Source organism: Macrobrachium nipponense, chromosome 27 (genome assembly GCF_015104395.2).
Source record: "Macrobrachium nipponense isolate FS-2020 chromosome 27, ASM1510439v2, whole genome shotgun sequence".
Lineage (NCBI taxonomy): Eukaryota > Metazoa > Arthropoda > Malacostraca > Decapoda > Palaemonidae > Macrobrachium > Macrobrachium nipponense.
In genome coordinates, this window is record NC_087216.1 from 59,172,532 (window position 1) to 59,180,031 (window position 7,500).

Below are 7,500 nucleotides of genomic sequence, written 5' to 3' on the forward strand. Positions count from 1 at the left end.
TTGTCTTTTACTAAAGTACGTTCTCATGCAGACTAGGACCGTTACTTTGATCACCTTCTTAACTACACACACACACACACACACACACACACACACACACACACACACACAGAAGAAATTCGACAACTAAATTCTTTGAACAAAAAGCATAATATTAATTTATGAGACGTCACCTCGCAGGTGAAACACCATGATGCCGGAAAACAACTATGATACTTCAGAAGAATTGAAGCAATCATGTAATTTTATTATGGTTTGGGTATGCATTAGAAAAGTAACTTGCATTTGTTTTTCATTTCTTGGAGGAAGGAAAAGTAGTTTCATAGCTGGGGGAAATGGTTGATACTAGTTGAGTTTGGCTTCAGTAAAGTCATTATCTTAGGTCTGACTTTCGGTATCTTCATGTTTAGTATTTTATTACTTTAAGGGGAATGGCAAAACAATAAAAGATTAATGTCATCGTTTGAACAAATTCATTTCATCCTCTTGGACGCATCCTGTAACAACTTTACGCACATTACAAATCTCAAGCTCCTACGCAGAGCTTGTGAGCATGCCAGTGTTATTTTCAAAGTGCAGAACTATCTGAAGTAGCACAAGAATCACAAGACTGTTTTTAGATAATTGTTTATTCACATTACACCTCCACTGACCACACCTACATTTGCAAGAATGAATTCCAGTAGAATGAAAGAAAACACTTGAAAAAATCCTAACTATAAAAAAGTTAGTTTCCTGAACGCGTTTCCCTAAAAAGTTCTCATTTAAGAAATCGTTGGATAAAAGGAAAACTAAATTGCGGATATGCATACTAATGAAGCCTTTTTTTTCTGCATAACGTCAGCCAAGTACACTCCATTTCCAAGTATTCCTGAAAGCCACTTCAGTTGGAGGCGAGGTATTCCATGCATATTCCACCGTGCAGTAATGGTCAGATATTTGCATTAAAAATTAGAAATAATTATCTAAGTGTTTCTTACTCTTTGCACAAACAGAGACGCATGTCAACAAGAACTGGTGGACGTATCCAGAAGTATTATATGCACAGACATATTTCATTAGCGACAGACTGCGTTGATGTACGTGTGTGTGTGTGCGTATGTACATGAGCAAGAGAGAGAGAGAGAGAGAGAGAGAGAGAGAGAAGATTAAGCGAATCTACATCCTGAGTGTTACAAACCTTTACGTTCTCCTTCCCGGTGCCTGAAAATAATTAGCATTTTTTTTAATGAGTTGTAAAATGAAGCTCACACACACACACACACACACACATGTACTGTATGATTTACCTAGAAATGGGGAATACAGTTTTTCAATGAAGTTTCGAAAATTAACATTATATTGGTTCTATCTTTCTGTTTTTCAGTGGGTACTGGATTTCAAAACAAAACTTTCATCTCTTCAAATACATCTACAGTGACCCCCTCTCATTACACAACCTTAGTTTGAGTATTTACCTGATTTTTTATGCTTTCTTCAGATTTTAGGATTTTTGCCACTGCATTTTTACTACATTTAAAGCATCCTCTCGCAATCACGTACCAGAGGCGAAATAAAAAGGTACACATTATAGTTACTTAATGTCATATTAGCGCTGTGCCTTACGACGTCGCATCATGCATTCATAGGCAATAAGGAAGCGTTCCCTGATCAGTTGGCTGGAGCCGATGAGGATCTTCCATTAATGAATCCTTGTCTGTGATTGACGAGAGACAGACAGACTCAAGGCGCCGTGAGATGTCGCCAGTTATGGAAATAGGGATCTTGACACCATGATGAACTGGAGTGACATTGGTGTCACAAGTGATGATTGTCTCCTCTCCTGACAAAGTCAACGGTCATGACTCATCGCGGAAAGGATGATTTGACATAGTAGATGATTATTATAGATATAAATGTATTAACCGCTGGGGAGAAAGGGGGGAAGATTAGATAAACTGAATATCAAGAAGAGCATCAACTGATGTAGATGGTAACTGAAGACGTATAGTAAGCCTCCATTGGGTGTAATTGCATTCACGGAAGTATACATACACGTAATTTGCATTCACACTTATTGATAGTTTTTTTAACGTTTGAAATGACTTAACTATATGTTATTTTCCCATCTCATGTTGTAATAATGATTCTTGCAATTATCAACGCACTTTAAACAATAAAATCAGATAAATCAGGTTCAGAAGAGAAACCCCTATAAAGTAAAAAAAATACAGATACATTTTGTATTGTGGAAATTTCCCTCAACTTCTTTAAATCTGAAGAAAATGAAAGATATTCACATATAGATATCTTAAATGAATACTTAGTACATTCTGCAATATCTACTCAAAGTAAGTTACAATCTTTTATCTTACTTCTAAAATTTACATTCAGTTTGTCTAAGGAAATCATAATTTAAAAAAAAAAAACCTTTCTGGGATGTAAATCTATTCGTAAAAAAAGATAAAGTTCCCATGGGACCTAAAATAAAATGAATAACATATCTGAAGTTAAAACAGTGGTTACAGATTTAATTGGGAATATTTCTTGTCCATTAGTTTTTAGCTAATCAAAAGAGAGAGAGAGAGAGAGAGAGAGAGAGAGAGAGAGAGAGAGAGAGAGAGAGAGAGAGAGAGAGAGAGAGAGAGAGAGAGAGAGAGAGAGAGAGAGAGAGAAGAAGATGGAGAACGAGAAAAGAAATATGTAGAAGGAGAATAGTTATCAATATATTGGGCTTTTAGTTATTTTGAGGTATTTTAATTTTTTATATGCCTCTGTCATCACATAATTCACTAACAATACTCTCCATGTAATCCTTTGTATTGTTGTATAATATATCATTCATTACATTGTTATGTAATACATTTTAAAATTAATCCTCACGTACTCATCCGAGCTAAAGCCTATGGGAAGGAGTTTAGACATTCCAAACCTTATTGTTTTCCGTATCAGCTTCATTAAAATTGTATGGGACCGTGATACTTATGAGATACGAGACCAATAAACAGACGTAGGATCATAAAATGACCTCCTTAGAAAACGCAGTGATGGAATTTCTAAGTATTTTGAGAGAGGCCAGTAAAGAAGTGTGACGTTTATTAGTCTCCATTATAATATGCTTCCTCGACGAATATAGAATTCACATTGACTGTGATGCTGAACGCAGGTGAAAACGGGTTAACAACCACACACATACACACGCACACACACACACACACACTCTGTTAAAATCGTAACTAGCTTCAAACATTGAGCAATGCTTGCGTCAGTTGTTTTTCTAAAATGAAGAAAATGACTTACAATTACCACAAGGGATGACATTAATGTACTTTGAATCTAGTGAAAGGCTTCCAAAACCGAGCGCTGTTGAGTGGGACTGTTTTTCATGCTGAGTGAAAAGAGAGAGAGAGAGAGAGAGAGAGAGAGAGAGAGAGAGAGAGAGAGAGAGAGAGAGAGAGAGAGAGAGAGAGAGAGAGAGAGAGAGAGAGATTGTTTACCCTGAGCGATATTCTGGGTTTAAATGACATTCATGAATGACAAAGAAGTAACATAGACGCTGAAACTAAAATATTTTCGAGTTGTGAATATTGTAAATATATTTTGTAATAACTTATATCTTACGGTAATAACAAAGAATGAGACGAGTGCTTATTGGTATTCTTTTGCTAGTGACGTCATAGTTGAAAATGAATCATCATTTATAAGTGTGTATTGGTAAATCATTAAGGCTGAATTATGGAATACTCCAGTAGTGAGAATTGACGTCTGGAATAATGAAGGTTGAGGTCAATCTGCCGTGGAATGCCCCTTTCTCTTCCATGAGTAATTCAGAGGGAAAATACCTTCAAATACCATATGCGATTCCCTCTATATTAGGTCACGCTGGCAACTATTTTTCGCATTCACCTTGTTAATATTGCAAATAAATTGAGTTATAAAAACACTTAAAATATTGTAAAAAAAAAAAAAAAAAAAAAAATACTTCATGAAAACCGGTGTTAATATTGTGAACAAACTGACAGATATCATGTAACTCTTTTTGTCATACAAACATTTCATAATACCTTCAGTAAACCCATCCAATAAAATTGGTCCTTTGTATCCGATAAAAAGGCCAGATCACGTTTGACGGTCGGCGCCTCCACTCCATCATCAAGGTTAAACGCTGATTTGGTTTAACAGCAAAATTCCTTTGCTTCTCCATACAAAGTCCCGGCGCCATATTCCCGAACTGCAATCTAGCACTGAGAACCTCCAAGAAAAAAGAGGGGCGATGTTTATTTTAAACTAACCATAGAATCTTCTTGAAAATAATCTCATTATATTTCCCCACACCCAAGTGACCGAGTAGATAATTTTGTAACTGACCTAACCTAACACAATATAACCTAACCTAACCGGGGTTGGTGCAGTAATTCACATCAGGGTAAATTTTTAGTTTCAGCCAAATTTGGAAAAATGCAATAAAAATATATTTGTTGCATCAGAAATAGTGTGGTTTCAATGAATTTAACGTTTATTTTGACTGCAAACCAACCGATTTAGAGATTTACTATGTATACCCTAGTTCATCCCACCAATTATGGGGGACACCCTTTGGGAACCGGGGTTTTGGGTGGGGGAAGGGGGGGAAGGGGGGGGAGGGTGTTGGGGCATTGAATGATATTTGCAATAAATGAATAATTAATGTTCCAGCACCCTCCCCCATACCCCTAACTAGGCCTACCGGGGGGAGGGGGTAGGGCCCCCAGCGACCCACCCCCCCTTAAAGCCACAGTAATTTTCAGGGCACCACAGAACCTAACAAACCCACCTAACCTAACCTAGGGGGGGCCTGTACCCCTACCTAGGCCTAGCGGGGGGTGGGGGGGGCTCCGCCCCCCTGCGACCCCCCCTTAGGCCACAGTGATTTTCGGGGCACTACCGAACCTAATACAACCACCTACCTTACCTAGGGCCCTGTACCCCTACCTAGGCCTAGCGGGGGGGCTCCGCCCCCCTGCGACCCCCTTAAGGCCACAGTGATTTTCGGGGCACTACCGAACCGCTATACAACCACCTAACCTTACCCTAGGGCCCTGTACCCCTACCTAGGCCTAGCGGGGGGGCTCCGCCCCCCTGCGACCCCCCTTAAGGCCACTACCTAACATCCATCAAACCAAATCCAAAGTGATGGTACTGCTGTATACATCGTTATACTACCACCATTATAATATACTCTATAAATTAATGAAGCTTACCTTAAACTGTTGGTTGATATAAAAATGTGCTGGTGCTTTGAGGGAAAACGTGAAGCCGTTGCAAGGTTCCCTGACATGCAACTTAAAGTAGGAAGTGGCCAGGTACCCGACGACCACATTGCACTGCAAACAATCGGTAGGAAATCGAAGGTCTGTCAAAATTAATGCCAGAAGGGCCAGCCACTACCTCTGCATAGGTACAGGAAGACAAAATGCCGCTTTTTGCTTCATTATTCGAGTATTCAGTCAAACAAGGATACCAGTGGACACTAGACAGGTAACTGTATTACTCCGCTGAAATGCTAGTGAAACTTAGTTTTCGACTCAAGTCATTCGTAATTGGTTATGAAACCCATGACGTCATAACGATGTCACACCTCTCAGCCAATAATGAGTAACTGGAACTGCTTTTGTTTGCGTAAGAAAGTAAGTTAGAGGGCTCATTAAAAGTAAACATTACCGTAGAGGAAACACCTCTCCCGACTTAGGAAAAATTCGAGGTAAAAACTTAATCTTTTTTTTTCTCTGTAAGTATGCATTAGCGACAATAATGTATTGAGAAGAAGTGTTTTGTTATCACGTGCTTTACTCGGGAAAAATATCAATATAATAGATTTCCCATAATGGTTGAAACTAAAATATACCCACATCAGCAGTGCATCTGATGTCTAGGCCTGTCCCTTACGACGCTCCTGATTGGCTCTTGATAAGCCAATCACAGGGCTGGAAACTCAGTCTCTCTCGAGAATTCACATAGGCAGTATGTATGTTTCACCTCTCCTGAGGGATAAATCTTTCAAAAGCATTCCTCAAGAGATGTGGAACATACAACCTGCCTGCGCGAACTCTCTCGAGAGAGGCTGAGAGTTTCCAGCCTTGTGACTGGCTTTATCAACAGCCAATTAGGAGCGTCGTAAGGGACTGGCCTAGACATCAGATAAACAGGTATTACGATCTCGACTCTCGAGATAGACAGGTTCTTAAAAATAAGCAATTGGGCCGTAGTGACTGACGACAGGTGGCAAACAAAGGAGGGAGGAGCATAACAAAGCCAAAAAGTTACTTTAAAATTAATTTATTTACAAGAGTTAAATACATAATGTACAGTGAGTCAAGGTTCTGGGTGGCAAAAACGCAAAAATTTATCAATTAATAATAATATATAAAAACCAGTAATCAATAGAAATAGGCAGCATAAGAAAATTAAAATTAACACTGAAGCAGCATAATTATACACAGAAAAACGGGAACACTTCCTCAAACAATGAGGACAACTGTCCAATGCCGGACGATCAAGATTGAGCCGATACGACAACCACCTCGTCCTTGGAGACAATATGGACATCCTCCTCGAATGCTGGACGATCAAGACAGAGTTGATGCAACAACCATCTCGTCCTCAGATGCAGTATGGAAGTCCTCCTCGACCACTGGACGAAAACAAGTCACTGCTGCTGCCCAGTGAGGTCGCACTCGACACGTCGTCCTCTTGACGACTAAAACACGCTATTGCTGCTGCCCAGTGAGGTCGTACTCTACACGTCGTCCTCTCGACGACGAAAACACGCCAATGCTGGCCAAAGGCTGTCGACCTCCAACTCGAAGTCATACTCCATACGACGACTTCAACCAAATAACCAGGTATCCAGTACCTGGCGCTGCCTCATGCTGGTCCACAGGTAATCATACCTGACTGCCTCTGACTGACTGGTCGTTCTGCCCTCCAGAACCTGACTGGTTGTTCTGCCCTCCAGAACCCGACTGACGAAGTATGACGCCATTCAACAGACGTTAACTCGCCAGCAATTAAAAAACAAAAACAAAGGAGGCAACAGTCCACCAAGGGAACAATCGGCAAACGATTGTTCCTAACAACAGGTGATGTGAATCTACTATTGTATACCTCTCGGGAATTTGCGTCCGGGGCTGGGCTCACGGGAATCAGTGGGCAACTGCTCTCGTTAATTACCTGTCCCGAAATAAATAACGACTTTATGACATAATAATGGCGGTCGTAAAGAACTTCCCCGAGACCGAAACGTAAAACGAGCAGCAATTCAAGAGCGAACATTGTCCAGTGCTGGAATTTCGGTCATAAAACGATCGTGTAAGATTGGCAGCGCAATTTTTGTCCCACGAATTGACTTTAAATATAATATGAATTAAAATCACAGACTGTTGTAGTAATAAATCAACAAGAAGTTGTAGCAAAAGGTTTCGGTGACATGAAAATATGACAATTGTGTCAACGAAGTGAAATTATCAAAGAAAGGACTGAATT